We start from the raw sequence: 26920 nt of genomic DNA, 5'->3' as shown, positions 1-26920 counted from the left end.
AAAGCCTCTGGAGTCAGTAGCTAATGCATCAGGTATCCCAGTCAAATCTTCATTTACTGCACTGGAATTAATTAATATAGGCAGGTAAGCACTAAGATACAAAAGAGATGGGGAATTCAAGTTTAAAATTAGCTTTTGCAACATAATGAGAAGATTATGTGTAAGGCTTACTGTATAATTCCAAGTGTTTCTGGGAAACAAATCTTTCAGGGGAAAAATAGTTTAATAAAAAAGAGTGGTTAGATGCCCAAGACTAAGTCACAAAAACATTTAAGAAATTTTGAAAAGTTATCTGAACAGAGGGATAGAGGAAGAAGTTTTGTTATTTTCAATTTAGGACATTATGAGGTTTTACTTTATTTATTTTTTTGAAAAGTAACTATACGCATTTTATTTTTAAGAATTTATATTTTAAAAATGAGACATGTATACATGTGACTAAAGAGCATGTATGACAGCTACAGATCAAGTACACATTGGTAAGCTTTTGAGAACCATTTTAATGTGTCATAGGTAGAGGAAGAATAAATAGTGCTTTAGAACACAGTGATGGACAGAACAGGTAGAAAGCCTCATCGCAGATGCTATCTATTGCAGGGACAAGCCCAGTAATGACATGTGCAAAGGTGCTGGTCTCCACAGTAAAAAGCAGCCCCACCCACCGAGGCAGCCTCTCCACCTGGCTGCAGCTGCAGCAGGAGTAGGACCCCGGCATAGCCAGCACAGGGCTGGGACGGGACCCCGAGGAAACGCTTCAGACAGCGTGTGTGATCACACAGACCTCCAGAGGGATTGCACTCTGTAACAAGCTGTACACAGTTTAACAAAGGTGCTCCCAGCCACCTCTCACTCTTTGGCAGTAGGTCAGGCCACCTCAAACGTTGACTCTCACAGACCTCAGTGTGATGGGGACAGGCTTCTGAGTGAGAGAAAGGCTGTCAGAGCTATAACATTAATTGGACATTCCTAGATTTAAAAAAATGTTAACTGATAATTACAAGCACAGCAGCCAAACTTATGGCCCATACCCCAAGGCTGAGCACAGGCAGACATTTTCCTACACAACAGTGAAATGCAACAAGCCCTGGATCATGTTTATCCAAGTACAGTTAGGGGATAGAGAAGGAAATTAGGTCCCAGGTGCTAAAATTTGTACTTACTGCTATAAACTTGTACTTACTGCTATAAACTAAGTTTTAAAGTTATTTCTTGAATTAAACTGAAGAAAAACTCCAGCCCCGCCTCCCTATATAATTAAGTCTAGCTGACTGCCTGGTCAGGGCTTCTCAGGACTGGATGTTGGTTGAATTGAGGATTCGAGAAGTAGCATCAGATTTGGAAGCCTTTGAAAGTTCTCGCTGAAGCCTAACAGTTGAGCTGTCAGAGAGGGATGGATCCTTCACTCAGTAAGCTGCCACTGAGCTCCAGCTTCTCCTTGTTGGCCCCAAGTCTGTTGGCATGGGGAGTTTTCTTTCCTGAACAGGAGAGAAGTGACTACTGGCTTGTGTACTTTGCTGGGCGTGCTGGGATCCAGAACTCGCCTCTTGCTGGGCGTCCGGGGAGCACTGCCATACAGTATCTCTGTCTCTGTCTTGCTTGTTGTTCTTCAATTGCCTTTCCTGCTTGGCTCTCTCTTTCTCCAGTCTGTGCGCCTCCCACTGTTCTGTCACATACTCGTGAATTTCTGCCCATTCACTAGAAATGCCGTTGATCGCTCCTGTTCCCACATTTCAATCCCTGTCTTCAACTCCTCTTCCAGTTTAGGGAGTGTTTTCTGGAGGTTTGCACGTTGCTTTTCTTCCTTTAGAAGATTTCCTCCCCGATTTGTAAATCGACTCGGGTCTGAAGCTTTTCTCTCAAATTCCAAGAAAAGCCTCCAGTTCTCTTCCCACTTCTGGACACCTTCACAGAGCTCCTTGTGAACTTCATAGTAGCTTTTTTTTAACTGCACAATCTCAGCATCATGCTGCTGCAGCAGGCTTTCTGTCTAGTCCTCAGCAAAGTAGGGAGCAAAAGCTTGTCTCTGCTCTTGGCTATAAAAGCATCGGTCCCAGTATTGAGCCAGCTCCACTCAAATTGCCTCAATTACTTTCTTCGTGTTTTGCATTTTCAATTCTTCCAGTGGATCTGCTTCTAATTGTAGCGCCTTCCTGACTTTAGCATTTGACCCAGTCATACTCATGGCTACAGCTTCTCTCTCTTCTTCAGGTATTTGCAGCCTGTCCCAGAGCTCTTGAATCTGAGCACACAGCCCCTCACACACTGCTTCATTTTTTGATTTTCGCATTTCCAGCTGCCGTAGCAGCTTTTGTACTGTTTTAATATTCTCCAAAGACAAAGAAAGGCATCTTCATCTTCATACACCACATCTCTTTCAAAGCTTGTGTCTGGAGTGTGATCTAACTCTTCCATACATAGGATGATCTGTCTTTTTATGGTGACAAACTCCTCATGCCTAGATGGCTTTTTTTCCCTCAGAGTTGCCAAGTGTTGCCTGAACTGGTTTAACTCTTCTAAGCTGGGAACACAGGTACTGCCAATGTTGTAATGGGGCATGCAAAGAACTTACAGAGCCCTCAATCTTGTTCTTGAAGTAGCTTCAGTTCCTGTTTTCTCTCCTTTTTCTGTATTCTCATTAATTCCACCTGAGTGAGCAAAACTTTTTTCTAGTTGCAGGATTAGTTGTTTCCCCTTCTTCCTGAAATGGCTCGACGTGTAACTCACTGCACAGGGTATTCAGCTCTTTTTGGCAGATGGATATGCTTTTGATAAGCCTTTCAGGCTCTCTTCTTTGGCAATCATCACATCCAGGAGATCCCTGATATGTTTCCTTACAACCTCAGTTCTTTGTAAGTTCTGGTTCTCTGGAATCCCAATTAATTCCCATATTTCCCGAAGGTGATTCAGAGCTTTCTGGACACATACTATGGACTCCTCTGCTAGCACCTCACTTCTCCTCATGGCGGACGCCCCAGACAGGCAGGAGTCAAGGCCCCCAAGCTCCTCCATGCGGGTCAAGGCGCAGCCACCCCGCAAGAGCGCTGACTAGCCCGTTCCACGTAGTTGATCCTATAAGGTTTTATTTACCCCCATCTATCAGATTTATTTACCATGAGCAGGGCTTTTTTTTTTCCCCAGGCAGTCCCATACAGATAGAAAAACATTCTAGTGAATTCATTTTCTGTTTATTTCTGACCTTTTCAGGGATCACACAGAGGATGATTAAATGGTTTTTCCGTATTGTTTGTTAAATTTGACTCTTCCCATGAATTGGTGGTGGTTCCCATGGGAACTTCTGGACGTGTTATAAGAGCAAAACAGATCACAGACAATCATTTGAGTCTCTACAGACAGCACACTTGGCAAAATACTTTATTCACCACTTTTGTGCAAACAATTCCCTAGTATATATGAATCCAAGATTTAAGCATGCAGAACTCTGCTTTGTTGGTACTGTCTAATCTGCATCCCGGACAAATATTAAGAAACAATTTCTACTCATAAAAGTTATTTTGTACACAGACACAGATAAGGATAGTATAGTAGAATTCATCTCTACTGACATTTAAGCAACTTGGGTCAGTGTACCTAATTCGGAATAGAATAGAACTTCAAGGAGAGTGAAAGAATCACAATTGTATTTTTTCCATACATGATGGAAATTATCATTCTAAAAAATGGCAGAATGTAAATTTTTAATGACTTAACTGATTTAATATCATTTTGCTTCAAACAGGTACATTAGGATATAGCTGGAAAAAAGTTATAAAAAAGAAATTTCAGTCACATGTGACTTTCATTTGATCACAAAAGCTTTGGGTTCTTTAAGTAGAAGATTCCACATTACTCTCTTTCAAACACTATTACCACTTGGTAAAATTTATGCATGACTTTCCACATTTCCAGCACTACAACTCCAGTGGATGCCAATATAATCTCTCACCTAGGATACATAAATAGCCTGTGACAGTTCTGTTCAATTCCACTCCAGACCTTTCTCTATACAGAAACCAGGATAATATCTAAAAGACAAAGATAATATTAAAGACCTCAGCTACCTTCCACCTCACTCAAAGCACACTCCTTTACTGTAGTTTAGCACACCTTTTGAGAAAAACCAGTTTGTTCTCATTTGGCTGACTCCCACAAAACCTCTCAAAGTTATTTTGCACTCAATTTTCAATTATTCCGCTGCTATATTCATGTTTAAACTCTAATAAGCTTTCAACTCTAACACTCCTGTGAGAATACATTTATCAAGGTTATGATCTTGATATGACCTCAGGTCATGAAATCCAATGACCAATTCTCTGTACCTGCCTCTGACAGAGTTGAATGATTCTTCCTCTTTGAAATTACTTTTATCCATTTTGTTTTTAGGGCTATTTTCCTTATATCTTACTGATTGCTTCTCTTCATCCAGACATGCAACTGTTGGCTATTTTCTTTACTATATTTACTCCCAAGATCATCTCACCACATCATGAAGTCTTAAATACTGTTAATAAGCCAATGACTCCTAAATTTCTCTCTTCAGTCCAGCCAATTCCAGTGTCTTTTATCTAACTCACTATGTCACTGAACTGCTTAGACTGTCAATTAGTGAGTCACTTCCAAATAACTAACAAAAGTTCTCCACAATGGATTACCCCAAACTTCAGCAACTGAAACTAAAAGCTGTTAATTCTCATGGACTTGTAGGCTGCTGAAGGTTTGATGATCTCAGGTGGGCTCAGGGAATAGCTCTGTTGCATATCACATAACCAGTTGTGCTTAGATAAAGTTTACTCTGCTTTTTCCTAGAGATCAGGGTGAGAGGCACTCAGCTACCCAGATGAAGATCTTCTTGTGATAGTAACACAATCATAAAACACTAGGTCCAACCTGGGAGCACAACTCTATCAGTTATTTCATTCTAACCTCTAATAACCAGTGGTGAAGCCATTCATGCTGCCATGACTTTATTAGGAAGAGGGACACCCACTCTGGCCATGAACACTGGGAACAGCAGTGACTCCCACTGTGATACTCCAAACTTGTTCCTTCTAATCCTCCAGCTGTAGCTTTTCCCGTCAAAATCTTCTAGTTCTTGAGATGACTCACAGTCATCCTAGACTCCTCATTCTTTCACACTCCACTTCAAAAGCATTAAATATATGTTCAGAATCTTAAGAGTCTCATTAGCTGTACCTTTTCCTTGATGATCCACCAAAATATCTTCTAGCTGAATCCTTCCTTATGATAACATGTCTTACTGCTTCTAGCCACCAATCCCACCCACCCAGTCTATACCTCTCAAACCCACCCACCAGATGATATCCCCTTTCACTCAAATTGAAGGCCTGACCCCAGCTTACAAGGCCTGACATGATAGTACCTTTTACCACTCCTCAGACTTTTCTCCCACATAATTCACCTCACTCACTCTGGTCCTTGAGCCTCTTTGAATAAGCCAAACCAACTCCTACCTTATGGCTTTTACACTACCCCTGACTTGTCCCTGGTAATTCCTTCCCCAGATCCTCATGTGGTGATCTTCCCTATTGCCTTCAATATTCTGATTGAACATCATTTGCTCTACAGGATCGACCTTGATGCCATCATTTTAAATAGTAGCCCACTCACTATTGCATTCTTTCTTTCCCCACATTTTTTCCTAACATTGATCAGTGAAAATTCTACATAATTAACTTAAAGGGAAAACTGATTCAGTGGTGCTTCCAAACACCTTGAATAGTATCTAAAACACAGAAGGCTACAGAGCTATTCTGTCAGTTATTCCTCTCCTTACTCAGATCAAGTCCATTCTTGCCTCACAGTTCTGGCACACTATGCTTTCTTTCTGGAAGCTTCTTCAGATAATCACCCCATCCCCATCTTCTTCCCAGCAGATTTTCTAAAAATCTCTACCCATATACCACCTGCTCTAGAGCGCTCTCTGTCACTTGCTCTTTGCTCCATTTTCCCACTTCTGTATCATACTACAACACTTCAAAAACATCTATTTATTTACATGTTCTACTAGGATGAAAGCTCCACGAGAATGCAGACGACTGTGCGCATCTTGTTCATCATTGTATCAACTGTCCTAGAAATGCCAAGTATACTTATAGGACCTCAAAAAATGTTTGCTAAATAAATAAAGATCCTCCCCAAAGTGGAGGCAAAGCAAATCTTGTCAGGCTAACGTGGAAGGAAAATGGTAATTGCATTCAAGGGAGAGCAAGCTTTAAGAAATTTACAAAGAGAACATGAGTTTTGTAGTTAGACAGAATGTTCCTAAGTTCAGTCATCCTTAAAAGCTGCAGGAGAGTACCTTGCTCTTCCAAGTTCCACACCTAAGAACTATGTTAAGAGGAATACCAAGAGAAACAAGCTTCTGGTGCTCATTTTAGGTTGACTAATTTCTTCAATAAGAAAACATGCATAAAATGAACAGCAAGTTATTTGATGTTTCAAATGATTAAGTGCAAGCTGAGAGAGCTAGGAAGCAGCTGATATAAAATACTAGATGCAGGTGGGGGAAGATTGGGGCACTGTAGACAAATTACCAGACCATCCTATGAAAAATGATTTCTCCAAAAGCAGAAAAAAGAAAAAATAACACAACATATATCCTACAAGTGAGTACAGCTACTCATAGCTTCAAATGTGCAGATAAGGCAAGTAAAGAGATATAGTATTAATTTCCTAAAAATGCTAAGTATGTTTTGGATGTAACTTAATAATGTACTGTACATTTCCAAGAAGAAAAGATTTTGAAAGATTTACCACAAAGAAATAATGAGGCAGGTGTATTTAAAATCATTTAAATATTATGGAATATGTGTATTTATTGAAATATCACATAGTATCCCATCAATATATACAATCTTTGGTTTCATAATTTTTCAAATATTTGAAATTCTATTTTTAAAGTAGTTTCAGAATTATAAATATTAAAAGTTAACATTTAGCTAAAGTTATTTTATTCTTATTAAAACACTACTATGAAGGCTTTATATGCACTTTGCAGCATCCTATGAGCGTAAATAATCTACTCTTGCTTTCGAGTTGAACAGAGGCAGAGATAGTTTAGGCAACTTGTCTTACAGATACTCAGTTTACATGCAGAGTTTTTCTCCAGAGTGTAAATTTTAACTTCTGTAGTAAATGTTTCTCTTTTTTTTGTTGTTGTTTTTTAAGAGAGGGTCTCACTGTATAGTTGAGACTGACCTGGAACTCACTATGTAGCCCAGGCTGGTCTCGAACTCACAGAACTCACAGCGGTCCTCCTGCCTCAGCCTCCCAAGTGCTGGGATTACAGACGTGCACCACCATACCCAGCTAACTCAGGACCTTGTGCTTGCAAAGCAGGCAGTGGAAACACTGAGCTAAATCCCCAGCCCAAATGTTCCTTAAAGAATAAAGTCAGTTTACTCAGGGCTTGCAAAATGTCAAATACAGTGCTAAGCATTTTATAGATTATTACCTTTTAAAAGTATATAATCAGGGAGGAGGGGAGAGAGAGGGATTAAAAAAGAACTAGAATGTGTCCTGTAAATGTACCAACTCCCCACAAGGAATGTGACCATTATGTACTTAATACAAAGGTACTAACAGAAAAAAAAAAGTGAAGATAAATAGATAGAATAGAATCAATCATTATTGCTTTAACTTTAATTCTGCATATGTTTGACTGCTTGATAACACTAACACAGGGAAAACAGAGAGGGAGTGAAGAAGGGAAGGTGGGCGACTATGCCTGTTCCATTCTTTACTGGATTTTCACTAAAACTGAAAGGTTGACCTAACAGTCCTTGAGTCACTAAACGTTAATGTGAATATCCTTTTGGTTATGTGACTAGTGTGTGTTAGGCCTCTGGTTATGTTATCAGCACAAGGAAGGGAAAACACAGAAGACAACTTTGAAAACTGCAAGGCATGGTATTCTTACCTTTTTACTCAACAGTAAATTATTTTCACATTACAGAAAAAGTCCACTGCATCCACGATTCTTAAAGCACACAAATTTAATAACAAGTAGAAGAATAGATTTAAAAAAGAACACAGAGGACCAAGAGTAGAAGCTACATTGCATGCTTTTTAATATCTTCAAATAAAAGCACAGATTTCAAACATTTTCCTGTGCCCCAAGGGAATGCTGTTTCTATATGAAGGTCTCCATCTTCAGCACATAAACCTGGAGGTGCTTTTAGAGAACAGGAGTAACTGTGAGTCAGTGGAGCTTATGGACTATGCATCAACTTCAAGTTGACAATTTATGGTCAGTGAAATACTTCTATATGATTCCCTTTACAGACTAAAGGTTGCCATTTAATTTGCCCTGTATGACTTCTGTGCTGTACATTAAAATGGCCCTTTGAAAGTATAAATCTCCCAGAACAAAACCACTGCCTTCTGCTATGGCATTTCCACAATATCAACACTTTGCATTGCTATACCTATGTGATCAAACTTGATGGGCACCAATAAGGAAGATGGACCATTTATGAAACCATAAAATTATCTAACAGCTCACCCAATAGTTCATACACTGTAAATTTTGCCTGGTTTGCTCTAAATCACAAAAACAAATTTCCCAGATTAGTGCTGAATCAATATAATACACATGGTTCAATTCAATTAAAGAATAACAATATTTTAGTATTTGAGATTGCAGTAAAAGAATTAAAAGACTTACTCAACAGATGTCACACACAAACACACACATGCACACACACCTTGGGAGGAAAGGAGTATAATTTTTAAATAACATCTAAAGGTAATGCATTTAAATGTTAAAAATATTAAATATACATTCCATTGAAAACTAATTTGTCCTTAACTTTTGCTTGTCTCTGATCCAGCTTATTAACATATCATGATACAACATGAATGCCATACATGGGAGCTATTCCAAGGCACCTACTTACCTGGATGGAGAGACATGCTACACTTGATCTTAGCCAAAAGGCTAAGAAGCGATTGGATAGACATATTAACACTCAATGACTCACTTAATTTCATCACCATCAGATAATTAATAAAACCATTTATCAAGCCTCATAAGATTTATACAAACTGGATAATTTTGCCCTACCATAATAGACCAAGAAACAATGTATGTTTAAAGATAAAACTTACAAAATTACAATCAGACACAGTACTACTTTTCTGAAAAATCTTATATTATACAAACTGAATAAAGATTTCCTATTACCACCGCCCCCAAAACAGCATATACCTGAGGCTAGAGTTACAGAATTGAAATTGGTCCTATTGTGATTTTGCTAAATTATTTTCAAGGACAAAGTCCCACCACAAATCAGGATGAGACTGATAAAATATTTCCAAATTGAGATGGACTACAGGTGTCTTAAGACAGGAAATAAGAAGCCTTTAGAAGCAAAACTCAAATAAATCAAGCCATGTGGGAGTGAAAGTGGATTCAATTAGGAGAGTAGCCATGAAACTCTGCTGCTCTGATGTGGAATTAGAAGGCAGAGTTTTTAATGAATAGATATAGACTAGCAGATAGGTTTTCCTATCTGCAAGCTCCTATAAGCAAACTCCACATAAGGAAAGACACAGACACTGGAATTCATGAGATCCACTTGAGGGGACACATTCATTCCACGGTGTTTGATTAGAGCAGTAAGTTCAGATAGGACTATATCACAAAGGCCAGAATTCAGGCTGAGAAGCCGTTGATGAATTTGAAAGACAGTAGGGAGCCAGCCAATGCCTTTAAGGTGGAAGTTCGGATTGAGAAAGATCTCTTTGGCCAAGCTGCATAAACTTTCTAATCTCCAAATATTCTCATACTGTACTGAAAAAGAGAACGACCATAATACTTAGCATATTTCATAAGGAAAATAATGAGAAACTATATGTGGAGTGCTGAGGAAGAATTTCAAGTTCTCAGAAAATGTTCAACAAATGTGACTGAAATTCTCAGAAAATGTTCAACAAATGTGACCAAATGTGCATAGTGGTTGGCAGGATTAATTTATACCAAAAGCCAATTGTTGTTTTCAATATACTTCATAATAATTAAACTGAGGATGAAATAAAGGAACCACAAAAGCTAAAGCTTGGAGGATGTTTTATCATTATTTCTGATTTTCTTCAATTTGTCTACCCCTTTCTAGCCACTTTCAAATTCTGTGTATAATTAAAAAAATTAAAAGCTCCACCTTACTTTGTTACACTCTAAGGTTTTGTGTGATTATTTTTAGGCCTCTAAATGACAAAGCTGCCAGTATCAGCTCTGAAGGATTAACGTTTTCACAGGGAGTAAAGAGTAATGCAATGTGACAAGACCAGAGTTTGTAGGCCAGCAACAACCAAATGAACCTTAAACTCTCTCCTAGAGCTCAGATCACTGTGGTATGATGAATGTGTAGCCTGCTTTACAAGGAAATGCTTAACAGTGATTTATTTCTGGGAAAAAACAAAATGTCATCAGAACTAATTTGATGAAGCAACATGGGAATAGAGATTTTATTTGTGGGTCACAAGTGCTCTTCAGCCTTCTGCTACTTTATTTCCCAATGCCAAAAGAGACTGTGAGGTTGAAAAACACTCTCTTCAGGAGAACTTTATGAGTAAGTGCAGAGCACCAGAGACAAGGGACTATGCACAGCTACTCTCCTGAGACATTCACCAAACTGTTTTAACAAGCATACTTCCCTGAGGGAGGGCGTAGGATGTAATCATTTACAAAAGCCTTAGCATGGTATCTGATCTGCATATACAGTTCTATTTACATAGCTAAAATAAATCTGGTAAGGTGGTTCTAGCATAGGCAAATCCTCTCCAGGGAAAACCTAAGTAGATTTTTCTATTTATATATATTTTTTGTGTGGTACATATTTGCAGTATATAATGTTTATAATCCTTATGAGGAGTTGGTAATTTTTAAAGAGACTCAACACCATATGAAAAGAGATCTGGTTTTAATATATGAAATTACAAAATTCCAATATTTTATTTACTTCAAAAAATGAACTAATGATTTCGGTTCAGTAACTTAAGACTTCATATGTGCCAAGCACTACTTTATTTTCAGGTTCCCAATTCTAGGCTTAGAAATAATATTAATATAGCCAAGCATAATGGTAAATGCTTATAATTCCAGCATTCAAGAGACAGAGGCAGAATGATTAGGAGCTGGAAGCCAGTCTCAGCTACACTGAAAGTCAAGAAACACATGTAATTCAAAAAGAAATTAATAGGCTCAAAGTAAAAGGATGGAAAACAACTCTCGATGCAAAAGGAACCCAGAAAAAAGCAGGAGTAGCTATCTTACTTGGAGAGAAGATAGATTTCAAACCAAAACTAATTAAGATGGACAAAGAAGGTCACTACATCTTATAAAGGGAACAATCCAAAAAGAAGAGATGGCAATCATAAATATATATGCACCAAATACTAGTGCTCTCAACTATACAAAACAAATATTAATGGACATGAAAAACCAAATAAGCAATAATGCAATTGTAGTGGGGGACCTCAATACTCCACTGTCACAAATAGACAGATCATCTAGCCAGAAAATAAAAAATGAAATAATAGAACTGAACCAAAGTTTGAACAAATATACTTTTTAGATGTCTACAGTGTTTGACCCCACAAAATGAGAATAAACATTCTTTTCAGCTGCATATGGGTCATTCTCCAAAATAGACCACATGCTAGCTCATAGGACATACTTAAATAAATGCTAAGGAATTGAAATTATCCCCTGTACATTATCAGACCAAAGTGCAATAAAATTGGAGATCAGTAACATAAGAAACCACAAGAAGCCCCCCTACACACACATATAGAAATTGAATAACACACTCCTGAACAACTGATAGGTCAAAGAGGAAATTAAAGAAGAAATTAGACAGTTTCTACAATTAAGTGATAATGCCAATACAGCATACAGGAATCTATGGGACACAATGAAAACAGTTCTATGAAGGAAATTCATAGCAGTGAATGTCTATAATAGGAAAACAGAGTCAGTTCAAATAAATAACCTAATGCTGAACCTCAAGCTCCTAAAAAAAAAGAAGATCAAGACAAACTCAAAGCTCATACATCACAGTAAATTATAAAGATCAGAGAAGAAATCAATGCAATGGAGACTAAGAGAGTAAACAAACAAAACCTACTTGAAGAACATCTACTGTAATAAAATGGGAAACACAGACGAAATGGACAGATTTATAGATATATATGAATTACCAAAGTTGGATGAAGTTATAAAAATTCTAAACACCTCAATTACAATCAGTGAAATTGAAAATGTAATTAATAATTTACAAACAAAGAAAAGCCCAGGTCCTGATGGCCTCAACTGCTGAATTCTACAAGACATTTTGTGAGGAACTATTGCCAATGCTCCTTAAACTTTTCAAGGAAATTAAAAGGGAAGCAATATTCCCAAATTTACTCCTGGAAGCAAGTGTTACTTTGATTCCAAAACCAGGCAAAGACCTAACCAAAAAAGAGAACTACAGGCCAATCTCCTTAAGGAACATAGATGCAAAAATCCTCAGTAAGGGCCAAGGCTTTGGCTCAGTGGTTCCACCTCCTGCCTCACAAGTGCAAGGACCCAAATTGTATCCCTGGTACCAAAAAAAAAAAAAAAAAAAAAAAAAAAAAAAAAAAAATCCTCAATAAGATACTGGCAAAAAGAACACAGAAAGAGCAAGAAGGTCATACACCCTGACTAAGTTGGATGTATCCCAGCAATGCAAGGATAGCTCAACATATGTAAATCAATAAATGTAATATAGTATATTAACAGAATCAAGGACAAAAATCCTATGATCCTCTCAATAGATGAAGAAAAAGCATTCAACAAAATCCAACACCCATTCATGATAAAAACTCTACAGAAAACTGGAATAGACGGTCTTTATCTCAATTTGATAAAGGGTATCTACGAAAAACTATCAGCAAAAAACTAATTTCATACTGGTAAAAAACTGAAAACTTTCACACTAAGGAACAATACAAGGATGTCCATTATCACCACTCCTGTTCAATATAGTTCTTGAAACTTAGCTAGAGCAATTAGACAAGAGAAAGAAATAAAAGGAAGATAGGAAAAGATTAAGTTAAACTGTCGTTATTTGCTGATGATACTATACTTTACACTGAAAACCCAAAAACCTCTGCCAAAAGACTTCTACATGTAATTGATAGATTCAGTAGAGTATCTGGATACAAGGTCAAAACTCAAAAATCAATAGCCTCCTTGTACACAAAACAGACTCCCTGACAGGGAAATTAGAGAAACAATTCCTTTCACAATAGCACTCAGAAAAATGAAATATCTAGGAATCAATCTAACAAAAGAAGCAAAAGACCTCTACATTGAAAACCACATGACTCTAAAAAAAGGAGACTGAAGAGGATACAAGAAAATGAAAAGATATCCCTTGCTCCTGGATAGGAAGAACCAATATAATGAAAATGGACATACTGCTAAAACTATTATATAGATTTAATGCAATTCCAGTTGAAATCCCAAAAGTATATTTCACTGACCTAGAGAAAACAATCCAAGAATTCATTTGTAACCAGAAGAGACCTAGAATACCAAGAGCCATTCTAGGCAACACAGATATCACATGGGTATCACAATCCCCAACTTGAAACTATACTACAAAGCCACTGTGATAAAAATGAGAACCAAGACCTGGCATGTAAAGGTACAAGATCCCAGTAATGAATGTAACTGTACTGTCTACCTAGAATGTACCAATAAATTCAATTTAAATTTTTTAAAAAACAGCATGGTAGTAACAAAGAAACAGACGTGTCAGTCTAATAGATTGGAAGATGCAGAAAAAATTTCAAACATACTCAGTCACCTCATCTTCAACAAAGGAGAAAACCATTTTCACTGGAGGAATAATAGCCTATTTAATACATGGTGTTTGAAAAACTGGATTTCAACCTGCCAAAGATTAAAACTAGACCCATATCTATTACCATGGACTCAATTAAAATCGAAGTGAATTAAAGATCTAAATATTAAAACAGAAACACTAAACTTGCTGGAAGATAGCTTAGGAAGACGTCAGCACAGGAAAAGACATTATGAACAAAACTTCAGTAGCACAGGAATTAGTACAAAGAATCAACACCTGGTATTTCATCTTATTAAAAAAACTTCTGCACTGCAAGAGAAATCATCAACACAGCGAAGAGACAATGTATAAATTGGGAAAATTTTTTACCAGCTGTTCCTCAAAGGACCACTATGCAGAATAATAAAGCACTTAAAAAATGTCAGACCCCAACAATTAAAGACCCAATTAAAATGGGCCTCTGAAATGAAGACATTTCTCAGAGAAGTAAAAGTCGCAAATAAACATGAAAAAATGTTCAACATCACTGGTCATTCGAGAGATGCAGATGAAAACACTGAGATCCCACCTCACCTCAGAAAGAATGGCTGCTATCATGAAATCAACCAATAACAAATGCAGGCCAGATTGTGGGGAGAAAGGAACCCTTCTTCACTGTTGGTAAGAGTGAAGACTGGTACAACCACTGTGGAAATCAATATGGAGATACCTCAAAAAATTAGGATTAGAGGTTCCATTTGACCCAGCTATTCCTCTACTGGGTACTCTCCCTAAAGAATTAAAAGAATCATACCATAGTAATGTATGCGCACCCAGGTTTATAGTGGCACAGTTTGTAATAGCTAATGCTTGGAAACAGCCCAAATGCCCATCAACTGGAGACCAGATAAAGAAAATGTGTTTTTTTTATTAAATAAAATAGAGTACTACACAGCCACAAATAATGTGAAATTAGAGACATTTATAGCTAAATGGATGCACATCGAGGCCATCCTCTTAAGTGAAATAAATAGGCCACACATGCATAAATACCGAATTGTTTCTCTGGTATGATAAACTGAAAGTACACATAAGGATTAAAATGAATAATTGATAATGTGAAATAGAAAGAAAAGGTCCAAAGGGGTAGGGAAAGTGGGAGGGATAAAGGAAAGGAAAATATAGGGAGGTGTGGAGGGGTTGAAGAGAGGGCAGGGGAAAGGGGAAAAAAAAGAACCAAGATACATCATGTAAAGGTACAAGTCCCAATGATGAATGTAAATGTATTGTATACCTAAAATATATCCACAAAAGAATTTGAGAGAAAAAATAGAAAGAGAGTTAAGGCCAATCTGGACTACACAGCAAGATCTTTTCTCAAAAAATAAAAACCTTAACATGAGGATCTGGGACCAGAAGAATGAATATACTGCAAGCCAGATTATCAACCACTCATGTCCCTGTGCAGACAGAGTTGAAGTAAATATTGTAAAAAGGCAAGTTCCACTCATACCCTCACAACCATCCTTTGCCCCTACCCAGAACTCCTTCACTTTTGTGCCCATAGGTTGATGAATTTTCTACAATAAGAACAATTCTTCAATCAGGTGCATAACTTTCCCTGAGAGAGTGTCTTGGAAACCCAGTATCTTGGAAACCCTGTATCTTAGGCATATACCATATGATGCCATAAATTTCAGTGAATTATCATGTGTATATTTAAGTTTTCAGGTAAAAAGATATTATATTTTAGTAATCTAGAAGTGGTACAATAATTTTAAGCCCAAAGGGTAAAATATTAGAGTGCAGAAGAATCCCAGTTCTACAGTTGAGGAAACATCACACTAAAATCAAAAACTTTATGGAAACTGCTCTAATTATAGCTACTACAGATGCATAAATCTTGAAGGCCTATGAGGCAGGTATTGTTTCCTTTTCATGCTAACATACTTCCTATACTTGCAGAAGAAAGAAACTGAACTTTGTTCATATCTAATACTACTTTTTCTTCTTAGTTCCAAATACAGGGTGATTATTCAAATGCTTAGAAAAATTGCTCAGATGTTTTTCAGACTTCAAGGTTTTTAGGATTCTTGCAGTATTTGCATAGATTTTTCCGTTAAAAACACCTAATCTAAAAATCAAAATATGATATGCTTCAAAATACAAAATATTTTGACCATTCTTTTGGTCCTTAAAAACTTTCAATTTTTAGAATACTTTGGATTTCAACTTTTCTGGTCACGGATGCTCACTTTGTACTTCTGCAATTCAAAGAGAGAGCTCAGATCCACTATGTTCCCTCTCATAATTTGCTGTTTCGGTTCAACACATGTACCCAAGTAATCTTAAAAAGTAACTAAAATATTGTGATATAAATCAATTTCACCAAACTGCATTACTCACTAAAATTATTTATGGATGCCTTTAATTAGCATCTTACCTTTAATGGCTTATCACAATATAAGGGCTCAAGCAATGGATGATGCAGCACATAAGTTTAATTACTGATTCTATACTTACAGCTGCAGAACCTTGGGTAATCACTTAAGTCCAAACTCTCTTCATCTCTAAATGAGAAATTAATAATAGCTCATACATTTGCTGATTAGATGAGTAAGTGTAAACAAAGAACAGAGTGCAACAGTCCACAGCACTCAAACAAACCCTAGCTATTAATAAATTGGCAAAATAGTATAAAAGAAAAAAGAATTTAGTCACTGATAACTTAGGCTCAAAATTGTATTACTCTGTTGAATTTTGGAGCCACATATTCTTTCTCTTTAAAGAAGACTTTCAGCCCTGCTAAAGATTACTACAAAGACTAAACAAGAAAATGAACATTATTGAACTTCACATAGTTTGGGCATCTACTTCATGCAAAATCAGACTTGAAAAACTATTGGTTTAACCTTCATGGTTTAGATTTTTTAAAAAATGTCCCCCTAAGGGCTCATGTGTTCAGAGGCTTTTGGAATGTGATTGGCTCATAGAGGTGCTAGGATCATCAGTGGATTAAACCATGGATGGATTCAGAGTAGAATATTCTGTTAGCAGGAAGGGCTCAGTTGGAGGAGACTGGTCACTGGAAGCATCATCTAAAAGGGTATTTTCTTGTCCATGGCCCCTTCCTCTCTCTTTGGCTCTTTCCACAATTTTCTCCAGGGTGCCATGAGGTAAACAGCTTTCCTCCGCCATGCTCTTCTGCCATGATGGTCTTTCTTACAGCCAGGCTACCATGACAAAATGTCTGAAACTGTGACTCAACATTAATCTCTTTAAGTATTTTTTTCTATACAGCAAAGGAAAAGTTGACTACTATGACCTCGTTAGACGCCAACATATTGAAAGTGACTGTGAACCAAATGTACAAATAAAAGAAGAAAAACAGAACCAGTTAATTTGGCCATGGTTAATTCCAAATCATAAAGAACTCTAGAAATGTTTTTTAAACAAGAGTCTATAAAATGAACACAAACCAACAACCATGAGATGGTCAAAAAGCCTGTACTGCTGTGATGAACTACCTAGGATACACTGAGTGACTTCCAGCAAAACTGCTTATGCAGTGAAGGCACAAAATGTGATGTATATCTGAACTTTGTTAACATGGAAAAAGTTTAACGCATCAGAGCACTCATTTTGCTCCTTTTGAGGAGAGTATAAGTATTGTTTCACAGCTTCAAAGTTGCAAAACAGAGCTCATTCACAAAACCCGAAAGCCATGTGAAAACTCATTCAACAATTCTCTCCAAAGATCACACTGAGTTCTACAAAGCGCTTCTCCTCCCCTGCTTCCTTCCCCCTCCCTTATTATTCTTCTATCACTTGCACTAGTTTTTGAGCTGGCAAAGGAGGGGTCATGTAAGACAGCAGTGAGTGACTGAAACATACCTAAAGGCTGGAATACAGTCAAAGAACCTAATTTTCAAACAAGCAAAAAGGATAGCATATTTTGGAGATATTTTAAAATGCCTTTGCAGAAATATTATTTATGGTAATCATATGTAGAGACAGATGGTTCCACAGATACTAGAAAAATATGGAAGCACCCACATTGTTTTTAATCCTTTGCTTATGTGACCAGTCAAAGTAGTCCAATGGTACACCAAAGCCAAGTCCATCAGGTTTGTATGTGAACAGCAAATGTGCTTTTAACCAAAAATATTACTTCTAATATCCCAAAGTGAATATGAGATGCTTTACAATGAAAAATATATAATGGTATCAGCAAGGGCCTAACATCCAGCAGTTTGGGCACCACAGATGGACCCTCAGTTCCTGATTAAACTAACTGATCATGATTTGGAGCATTTCAATAATCACTGTTAAAGCAGGATTCATAAAATGCATGCACCTGCCACAGACTGGAAGCTTGTTGAAAGCAATCACAAGAACTTCAAAAGTATTTTAGAGTGAGAATATGTGTGTGTGAACACCAAGATAGTATAATTCTGCAGCAATACACCTGGGAAGAGTGAATGTATGAAGAAGTTATCAGTTTGAGTTTCTGGGAGCTATATAATTTTAAAATATGAGTTAAAGATTAATTTTCAAAAGTCTCTGAACATTTTATGGTTTCTTCAACTTAATACCTGTATTCATTTTCTATTACAACTGTGACAAATTACCACAAATGAAATTACATAAAACAATATACATTTATTTTCTTAAGCTCTAGGAGTCAAATGTCCAAGATGAATCTCACAGAGCTAAAACTCAGATATAGTGAGCAGGGTGCATTTCGTGCCTTTTCCGGTTTCTGTAACCCACTCTCATTCCTCAGCTATTGCCCTCATTCTTTTTGAAAGTCAGCAATCATATCACTCCAACATCTGCTTCCACCATTACAACTCCTCTAACTGCCTCCTGCCACCCTCTTATACTTAAAAGGACAGCTGTGAACACATTAGGTCCACCAGAACAATCCAATATATTCTTCCCATAATAAAGATCCTTAATTTAATCCCGCCAGCAGAGTTCCTTTTGTTACAATCACAGGTTCCAAATATTTCAACATGGACATTTTTAGATGAAGCACAATTCTTCACACCACATCCCTCAAATTTACGGAAATTTGCCTCCTGTAACAGGAGAAATACAGTTGAAATGTTAAGATGCTCTGCATTTTATGAATGCTTCTCAAATCTCAAAACAACTGAAGTTCCAGGTGAAGTACAGGAAAAAAAATATCTCATTTGAGGGTTTTACATAAACCTTTACCTTGTAGACTACATTGTAATTTGGTCAGGTTGGGAGACTATAAAACTTAAAACTTTAAAAAAAAAGGAGCTGGAATTCTAAAGAATATCAGAGGATTCTCTTGTCACAATGAGTTGGTCAACTCATACATATAAAGCAGGTGTGGGCATGTAGAAACAGAGATCTTATGATCAAGCAGCTTGAAAAAAAAAGAGAAAAAAAGGAAGAAAGAGGAGAAGGAAGGAAGGGAGTTTTTCAGAGTTCAAAATATGATTTTGAGGACTATATCAGCTCTGTCGTAACACACATAATAGCAAACAAAGGAAACCAGGTGCTATAGGTTAAGTGTTTGCCCCCCAAAATCATGTACAACTTTAATTCCCAAAGTCATATGTTCACGGTATTATAAGGGTAAAAACTTAATCCAACTGTGCTGTTTCAATGTGAGGCCTTTGGAAAGTGATTAGGTTTAGAGAAGGTCACAAGCACAGAGCCCATGAACTGAGTCCTGTGGCTTGATGAAAAGAGAGAAAGAAACTAGGTACACAAGCACAGACATGCATTCCCTTGCCATGGGGTATGTAGCACCACATCAGAACTCTACTACCTCATCAGATGAGGCCCCCAGATCTCACAACTCCAAAACTGTAAGTCAAAATTAACTTTAAAAAATAAATTAATCTACCCTAGTTATTTCCTTAAAGTGATGCAAAGTTGATTGAGACACCATGCTTTTAGATAGTTTTATCTTGCTGTGTCACTGTCTGAATGTTTGTGTAATCTCAAGATTCACATTTTGAAAATTTCCCCTACATATTGTTAATGTTGGAATTTCTGATATTGAGGGAGGTGATTAGATAGATTATGGGGATAGTGTCCTCATGATTGGAAGTACTGCCTTCCTAAAAGAGGATCCAAATATTCCCTCTTCCCTTCCACCATCTAAGGCCACAACAGAAAGGCTCCATCTATGAATAAGAATGATGAACCTTATCAGACATTGAATCTACAGTGCTTTAATTATAAACCTCCTAGTTCCAGAATTGTATGAAACAGATATCTTTCTTGGCATGATGGCATCTGTTCATGAACCCAGCACACTAGGGAGGCTGACACAGGAGGATAGTAATTTTGAGTTCCTTGTGGGCAACTTAGTGAGGTCTTATGTCAAAATAAAAAGGGATAGGGATATAGCTCCATATGAAAGTCCTAGGTTCAAGGAAACAAGGGAAAAAGGATGGAGGGAGGGAAGGATGGAAGGCCCTGTCATTTAGAAACCTTTCGGTTTATGATAAGTTGTTATAGCCCAAAAAGACTAACACAGCCTGGGCTACAGAGGTATTCGTTTTCTGTTAGTCATATAAAAGGAAAAATATGTTTTCCCATGAGTCTCTAAATATGGATTTTAAAAGGCATGGCTTCTTAGGTGAAATTTGTAGATTAGAAGGAAAAAACTACACGCTTCTGCAGCGCACGCTAACTGATACAGAAAAAAAAAAAAAACAGAATGGTTAGAGTTGGAAGACGATGAGGAACACCTAGCCTAGCTTCTCCCCAGCTTTTGTTTCTGGAACCACCTAGCTGCTGAGATACTCCTCAGCCACGCAGCCTTGCAAGGGTGCCCTTAAACCCTGATTTCCATCAACATCCCATTAGAATTCCACTGACAATCTATATCCATGGATCCCTAACTGCACTAAACCTTCAAGGCAGCGAGAGGTAGTTCACAATTTCAATATTAGATTATATCATATTATGTCCTATTTTTGCAAAGCTGGATTCATAACAATTACTGTGATAAAATGTGCTTTATTTAAATCAATGTGGACAAGAAATACAGTGGCAGTGTCCAGTGTAATTCCTGTGTTTGAGATGTCATTCAGAGACAGATGGCTACATCCCATTAGTAAGGGACTATAATTTTTTACAAAACAAAATAAAAGTCCTTTTCTTCCAATTTGCGTGTCTATTTTCAAATGATACTTTTTTTTCCAAATTATGCTAGTCAATAAATGCTTACTTGTTTCAACCTAACTACATATTGAATGACATATGCATATTGCTTTTGGCCTAGAAGTATTGAGAAAATGTACTAAACAACCAAGAACCAGGGAAGTATTAGATCCATGATCTTAAATTTAAAAGAGTATTTACAAACATGACTTCTCCTCATTTCATAACCTAACCCAGTATATTCATCAGTTTTTCCCACTGGTGATATTCTCAAAGAAAAAGAGGTTTAATTTGGCTCAAGGTTTCAGAATTTAAGTGGGTGGTTCTGGCTACAAAGCAAAAACGACATTATAGACAAACTTGGCAGAGGAAAGTTGCTCAACTCATAGTAGCCAGGAAGCACAGCAGAAGGCAGTACTGAAGAGGAAGAGGAGCCCAAAGAGCAGACATAGACCCTCCCAAGGTTGAACATCTATGACACACCCAGACATAAGTGTGCCTTTAATCCCCTACATGGTTGGTTCCCAGACCAATCAAGTTGTTAATTAACTAATTCAGTGGACCATTTACTGTTCCAACCTCTCTGCAGCTTGGGTACACTGCCTGAAATATGCTCAGCCAAGGTAATGAAACCTACCCAGGACTCTGAATTGCAATCCAGACAAGCAAAGAGTAAGTAAGATGTAATGTCTGCACAGCTTCAGGGAAATAAGAAGCAGCAAGAAAATGATAAGAATTCTCCCAAGACTGCCTCCATGGTATGGTATGTTGTAGCTAGTTGATGGCTGCCAGTCCTCTTTGACCTTAACATACTAAAAGACTAACTCTCCAAACCCCCCCACTGATCTAAAAATGTTCTGCCTCAAAATCTAGTTTTTTTTGTCTTAAATTATTTGCAGTACTTTTCTGTCACTTGTTGTCTTAGTTACTTTTCTCAATGCTGAGACAAAATACCCAACACCCAAAGTTAAGGGGGAAAAGTATTATTTCACTCAGTTTATAGAGAATAGTAAATTCAGTCCATAATTGACTGGCTCCAAGGCAGGGTGGCATGGCAGACAGGTATTGCAGAGGAGAAACAGTTCCTGGTGGGCAGAGGTACCAAAGCAAGCAAGAAACAAGACAAGCCTCTTTCTGTTCCTTATATCGTATCTACACTACTGGGATTAGGGCAGTGCCAAACCAATGAGTGAATTGATTTAGTAATCACCCACCCTTAATCCTAGCTCTCTTAGTCCTAGCTGTGCACCATGAATCAATCACACACTCTAGATTCAGCCACCTCTGAAAAAAACCCACCTATGTCTTCACAAAGCTTTGGGAAGACAACTAGACATAAGCCATAACACTTGTGAATGAGCCACGATAAGCAAATTCCCTAAATGCTATCTTCTCTCTAGACAAGGTTTATAAGTTTCTCAGAGTGATAAAGATATAAAAACTACCACAAACATAACCTAAGCAAGCCAGTCACTGGTAGGCAATAAACAATTTTGAATACAGCATCTTTCCAAAAATGCACCACCCCCAGAAAGTACCAATCATAATGAATGAACATGTGGGAGAAGACATCGTGACTTGAAACATCTTAAAGTTCCAGCGTCAAGAGACCAGAGAAAGGGTTCTTACTGCCTCTTCTCACATTCCCTGCCTGTAAATGCAAGGCAGGGCCCGTGGCTGATATCTCTGCCTAGTTCATTTAGAATCAGACCTAAATCACTTGCTTTTTATGGGTGAGGCTGACATAACCTTAAGTAGAGCAATATGAAATGTGCCGCTATAATGTATGAAATTGACATTTCATGTCTATTTTAGATACAACAAGATGACCTCAGTCTAACAGAGCCATTTAAAGTGAGAGCCAGAGTTTTCTTTTTTGACAGATGTGTGCCATAGCTAGAGAATTTATCTAGGTTATATCTGAACTCGAGTATGATCTACACAATTATTTTGATTCAGTGATGTTAAACACTGTGAAAATATTTTTCTTCTTCCAGATTCTAATATGTCATGTCACAAATGTCTTACCTAAGAACCCTATGCATTTTAACAATCATTTTGAGGCTGATAACAGAGAACTACTTCCTCAAACTAATAATCCATATATTTCAACATTTACTTATTTCATGATTAAAAAGTTTTTACAATTAACTAATTTCTACAGTGAACTAAAAAAAAAAAATCCAAAATAGTCAATTCTGTTGATCTGTGTCTGTACTTAAGAGTACTATCAAGTCTGTTGCTTCTGTTTATAATTGTTATCCTCTACAATTTTGTTTTATTGTTTTAATAAAAAAGAATAACCTTTCAATTTTCTAAGACTTACGCTCTCAAAAACTTTTATCACAGCACTTCTCAAATATAAAAACTCTCTGAAACATGAAAAAGGCTTAAAACAAAAGATTAATACAATAGCGTGTACAATTTTAGTAACCTTTCAAAAATACAAACATGCAACAGTGCAATGTTCTAATTTGGTAAATAAAAGACTAAATAACAGAGTACGAAAGACAAATCTATTAGATGTAAGTTGGCTATACCTCTCTTTCTCTCTTTCACTCTTATTGTACAATTTCTCCTAATAATTCTGTATATATTTTAGTTTTTTTAGTCATTAGTAAAATAATTTATAATACAAACTCACACAAACAAAATGGAAATGTAATGGTTGCATAACAATTTTGGTAATATACTGGCTGCAGGTACAGCTTTAAATAAGAACACAAATGATACCTCTTAGTTCTGTTCTACCTTGAAAAACATTTTTACTTGGTGCCTCCTGTCTTAGTTACTTTCCTGGTCACTGGGACACAATACCTAACACCCACAATTTAAAGAAGGAAAGATTTATTGTGGCTCACTGTAGAGGTTTCAGTCAATAGTCAGCTGGCTCTGGCAAGACAGCAAGGCAGAGGGGTATCACAGAGGAGAAACAGTCCATGCCATGGACATCAGAGAGTGATCAAGGAGGAAGGAGGGAGAGACCCTGCCAGGCCACACCAGCAGTGACCCCTCTCCTCTGACCAGGCTTGATCTGCCAACATCACACTTAACTGTAAACTCATTAGTGAATTCATCCACTGATGATTATCCCATACCCATGATCCATTCACCTTCTAGAAGTCCTATCTATAAGCACATAAGGCTTATCAACCATAATCCTATAGTATGGCAAGGTTATGGTCATGAACTTCTGATACAACAGCATCAGCTCCTGATTCAACAGTAAATGTAAACAGTCTCAGAATAAGCATGAATAGATGAGACTGGTTTGACATGACATCAGGGGCCCACACTTGAAAAAGACAACCAAATGCCTATGCCTATGTGACAACTTATCTCTGGCAATGAGCACAACTCCTCTCAGGAACAAACATGAAATAAGGGAAATCACAACCGCAAGAGAAAATTAGGAAGTATTTACCAGAAGAGTAATAGATGAATTTAGGAATATTGCTATTATTTCATGACACCAGTCTCTTCTCTCCGAGTAAATATAAGTTCTAAGAGGCCAGCCACCATTTTCATACTTATTACTGTCTCATTCATTCAAGGCTCACACACATCAGGCAGAGAGAGCCACACATTTGAAGACAATAAGACAGTATATTTTAAATCAGTGTTTTAGCCAGTTGTGGTGGCACACATCTTGATCCAAGCACTCTGGAGGCTGAGGCAGGATGATTGCCATCAGTTCAAGTCCAGCTTGGCCTGCAGAGAGAGCTAAAGACCAGTCTGAGCTATATAGCGAGACCCGGTCTCAAAAAATAATCACTATTTTCACAGAACCATTCCTCTGTACTGACCAGCTCCAGTTCTCACATGTTGAGCCATTTCCATCTTAGAAAGGCAACACATGTGTTATAAGTATTCCCAGAATTCCCTCTCAAAAAATAGTTCAGGTAACTAATAATGTACTATTAATTTTGCACCGGCTCATTAATCCTACTTCTATCTCACATTTCCACTTTTTGAGGTTGAAGAACTATAAGACACCTCCCAGAAGAGGAGGTATGCTATCTAAATGATGATATTAAATTTGTCCTATTTTTTCAATCTGTAAAATATGTAATAGTCTTATTTTACATTAACATTGTGAGGCTTAATCTTGACGGTCCATTTGTCTCAGTGGTGGCAAACCTATGGCAAACATGCTGCAGGAGGCTGTTTGCTATCTACGAGGCTCTAAAAGGTTCGTCATTACTGGTCTAGGTTAAAAGATGCCTAGCAGATTAGTAAAGCACAATTTTGGGTGTGGCTAAAAAGGTGTTTCTAGAGATGACCATCCAATAAGCCAGCAAATTGAGCGAAGACCTGCCCTGACTGTGGGTGGCTTCATTCAATCAGCGTTTCCCTTCTATCCCCCATAGATTAAAGGGAGAAGGAGGGAGTCAGCTTATATTTCAGAAGCTCCATTCTGTCTGGCAGGTGGCTCATATGCTGCTGCCATTGCCAAAGGACATCAGATTCTAGTTTCTTCAGGTTTCAATGCAGATTTATTTACACCATTCACTATCCAAGGGACATCCAGGCCTTTATTCTTGGGCTGGAATTTATCTTTGATCCCTGTCATTCTGAGGCTTCCAGCTTCTCAGACTCAGCAGCCACTGATTCTCAGGCACCAGCACACACTATCCTACCTCTGAAAATATATGTATTTTTTCTCTAGAGAATATTAACCAATATAAAATATTTTTAGAAATATTGGAAAAATAATATTCCAATGAAAAATGCTCAAGTTTCTAATGTTCATCTAAGCCAAATTCCTTTATCCTAGGCTGCCAGGTCCTTTTTTCTCTATCTCATCTGGCTTCCTCAAGTTCCATCTAGGTCATGTCTACTGCTATCTTGTCTAGCCACATCTTACCCTTATCAATGCTAGGCACCAGAATATTTTTATTTTAAGGGTGCTGTTACACTTCACAGTATTAGAACTTCTCAACCTTAGCTCCAGTGACATTTTGGGTCAGTTAATTCTTGGTTTGGGGCAGCTGTAGTGGTCAATTTTATATGTCAACATATCTGGGAACAGAACATCCAGACATTTGTTTAAACATCATTCTGTGTGTCTGTAAGATGCTCTGGAGTAGAATAACATTTGGAGGAACAGATGAAATGATACTGACCTCCCCAATGTGGGTGAATCTCATCTGATCAAGGAAAGACATAAATTAGAGAAGAAACTTCCTGTCTAACTCAGTGAGCTGGGATATGGTGTATTTTCTGTTTCTCTGAAGAATCGTGAGTAATACAGGGGCTCTCCTATGCACTGTGGGAAGTTAGCTGTATCCATGGACTGTGCCCACTAGATGCCAGCAGCATCCCCATGTTTATGACAATCAGAAATGTCTCCAGCCATTACAAAAGGTACTCAGGTTGAGAATCACCACAACAGAGGTTAACTGGAGAAACCAACAGGACAACTGAGGACATAAAACATAGAAAAAGTTCAATTTTAACAGAAATTGTAAAATCATTCATAATACTCAAGTTCACCCTAAATTGTGGATTCCTCCGTGTTCTCTTCCCACAGCTTTTCTGTGTTTCAGATTAGATCCCATATACATCAACCTGCCATGTATCCTTTTGATTCTCAGATTCCACTGTATGTACATGAATTGAAATTACCTGTGAGGATTGCTCACCCTAGAGAATCTGCTTCAGCAAGCTTTTTTATATTTTATTTATTTGTTTTGTGGAACCAGGGCATCTGTTTTAATAAAACAATTTCATGTGTCGATCTTGTACATTATCGCCATATGAAGGCCATTTCCCTAAATTTGCAGCAATGGATGAGGGGCGAATAACACACATATCTCTCAACCCAAGCAGCATGGTGGAAATTGGGTTACACATTGCCCAACTTCTAACTCCTAAATTTTTCCAAAAAAGTAAAGGAAGACTATGCAAAAAGCTTGAGTTGGGGTCAA

General features: G+C 37.5%; 1 long non-coding RNA gene and 1 pseudogene across 1 annotated transcript in view; one reads left to right on the top strand and one right to left on the bottom strand.

The window, feature by feature from the left end:
* LOC117283614 overlaps positions 1–21651 on the top strand; it is a 67475-nt gene extending 45824 nt beyond the window's left edge. The window contains exon 3 of the long non-coding RNA XR_004514643.1: positions 21580–21651. This is a non-coding gene — a long non-coding RNA (uncharacterized LOC117283614). The remainder of the gene's footprint in view (positions 1–21579) is intronic.
* On the bottom strand, positions 1276–2961 carry LOC104866130 (annotated as a pseudogene).
* Positions 21652–26920: the final 5269 nt, after the last annotated feature.

This window comes from Fukomys damarensis, unplaced genomic scaffold (genome assembly GCF_012274545.1).
Source record: "Fukomys damarensis isolate Sample0158 unplaced genomic scaffold, DMR_v1.0_HiC HiC_scaffold_28, whole genome shotgun sequence".
NCBI classification, from domain to species: Eukaryota; Metazoa; Chordata; class Mammalia; order Rodentia; family Bathyergidae; genus Fukomys; species Fukomys damarensis.
The sequence above is the reverse complement of the archived record's forward strand: the minus strand, read 5'-3'. Positions and strand labels throughout refer to the sequence as shown.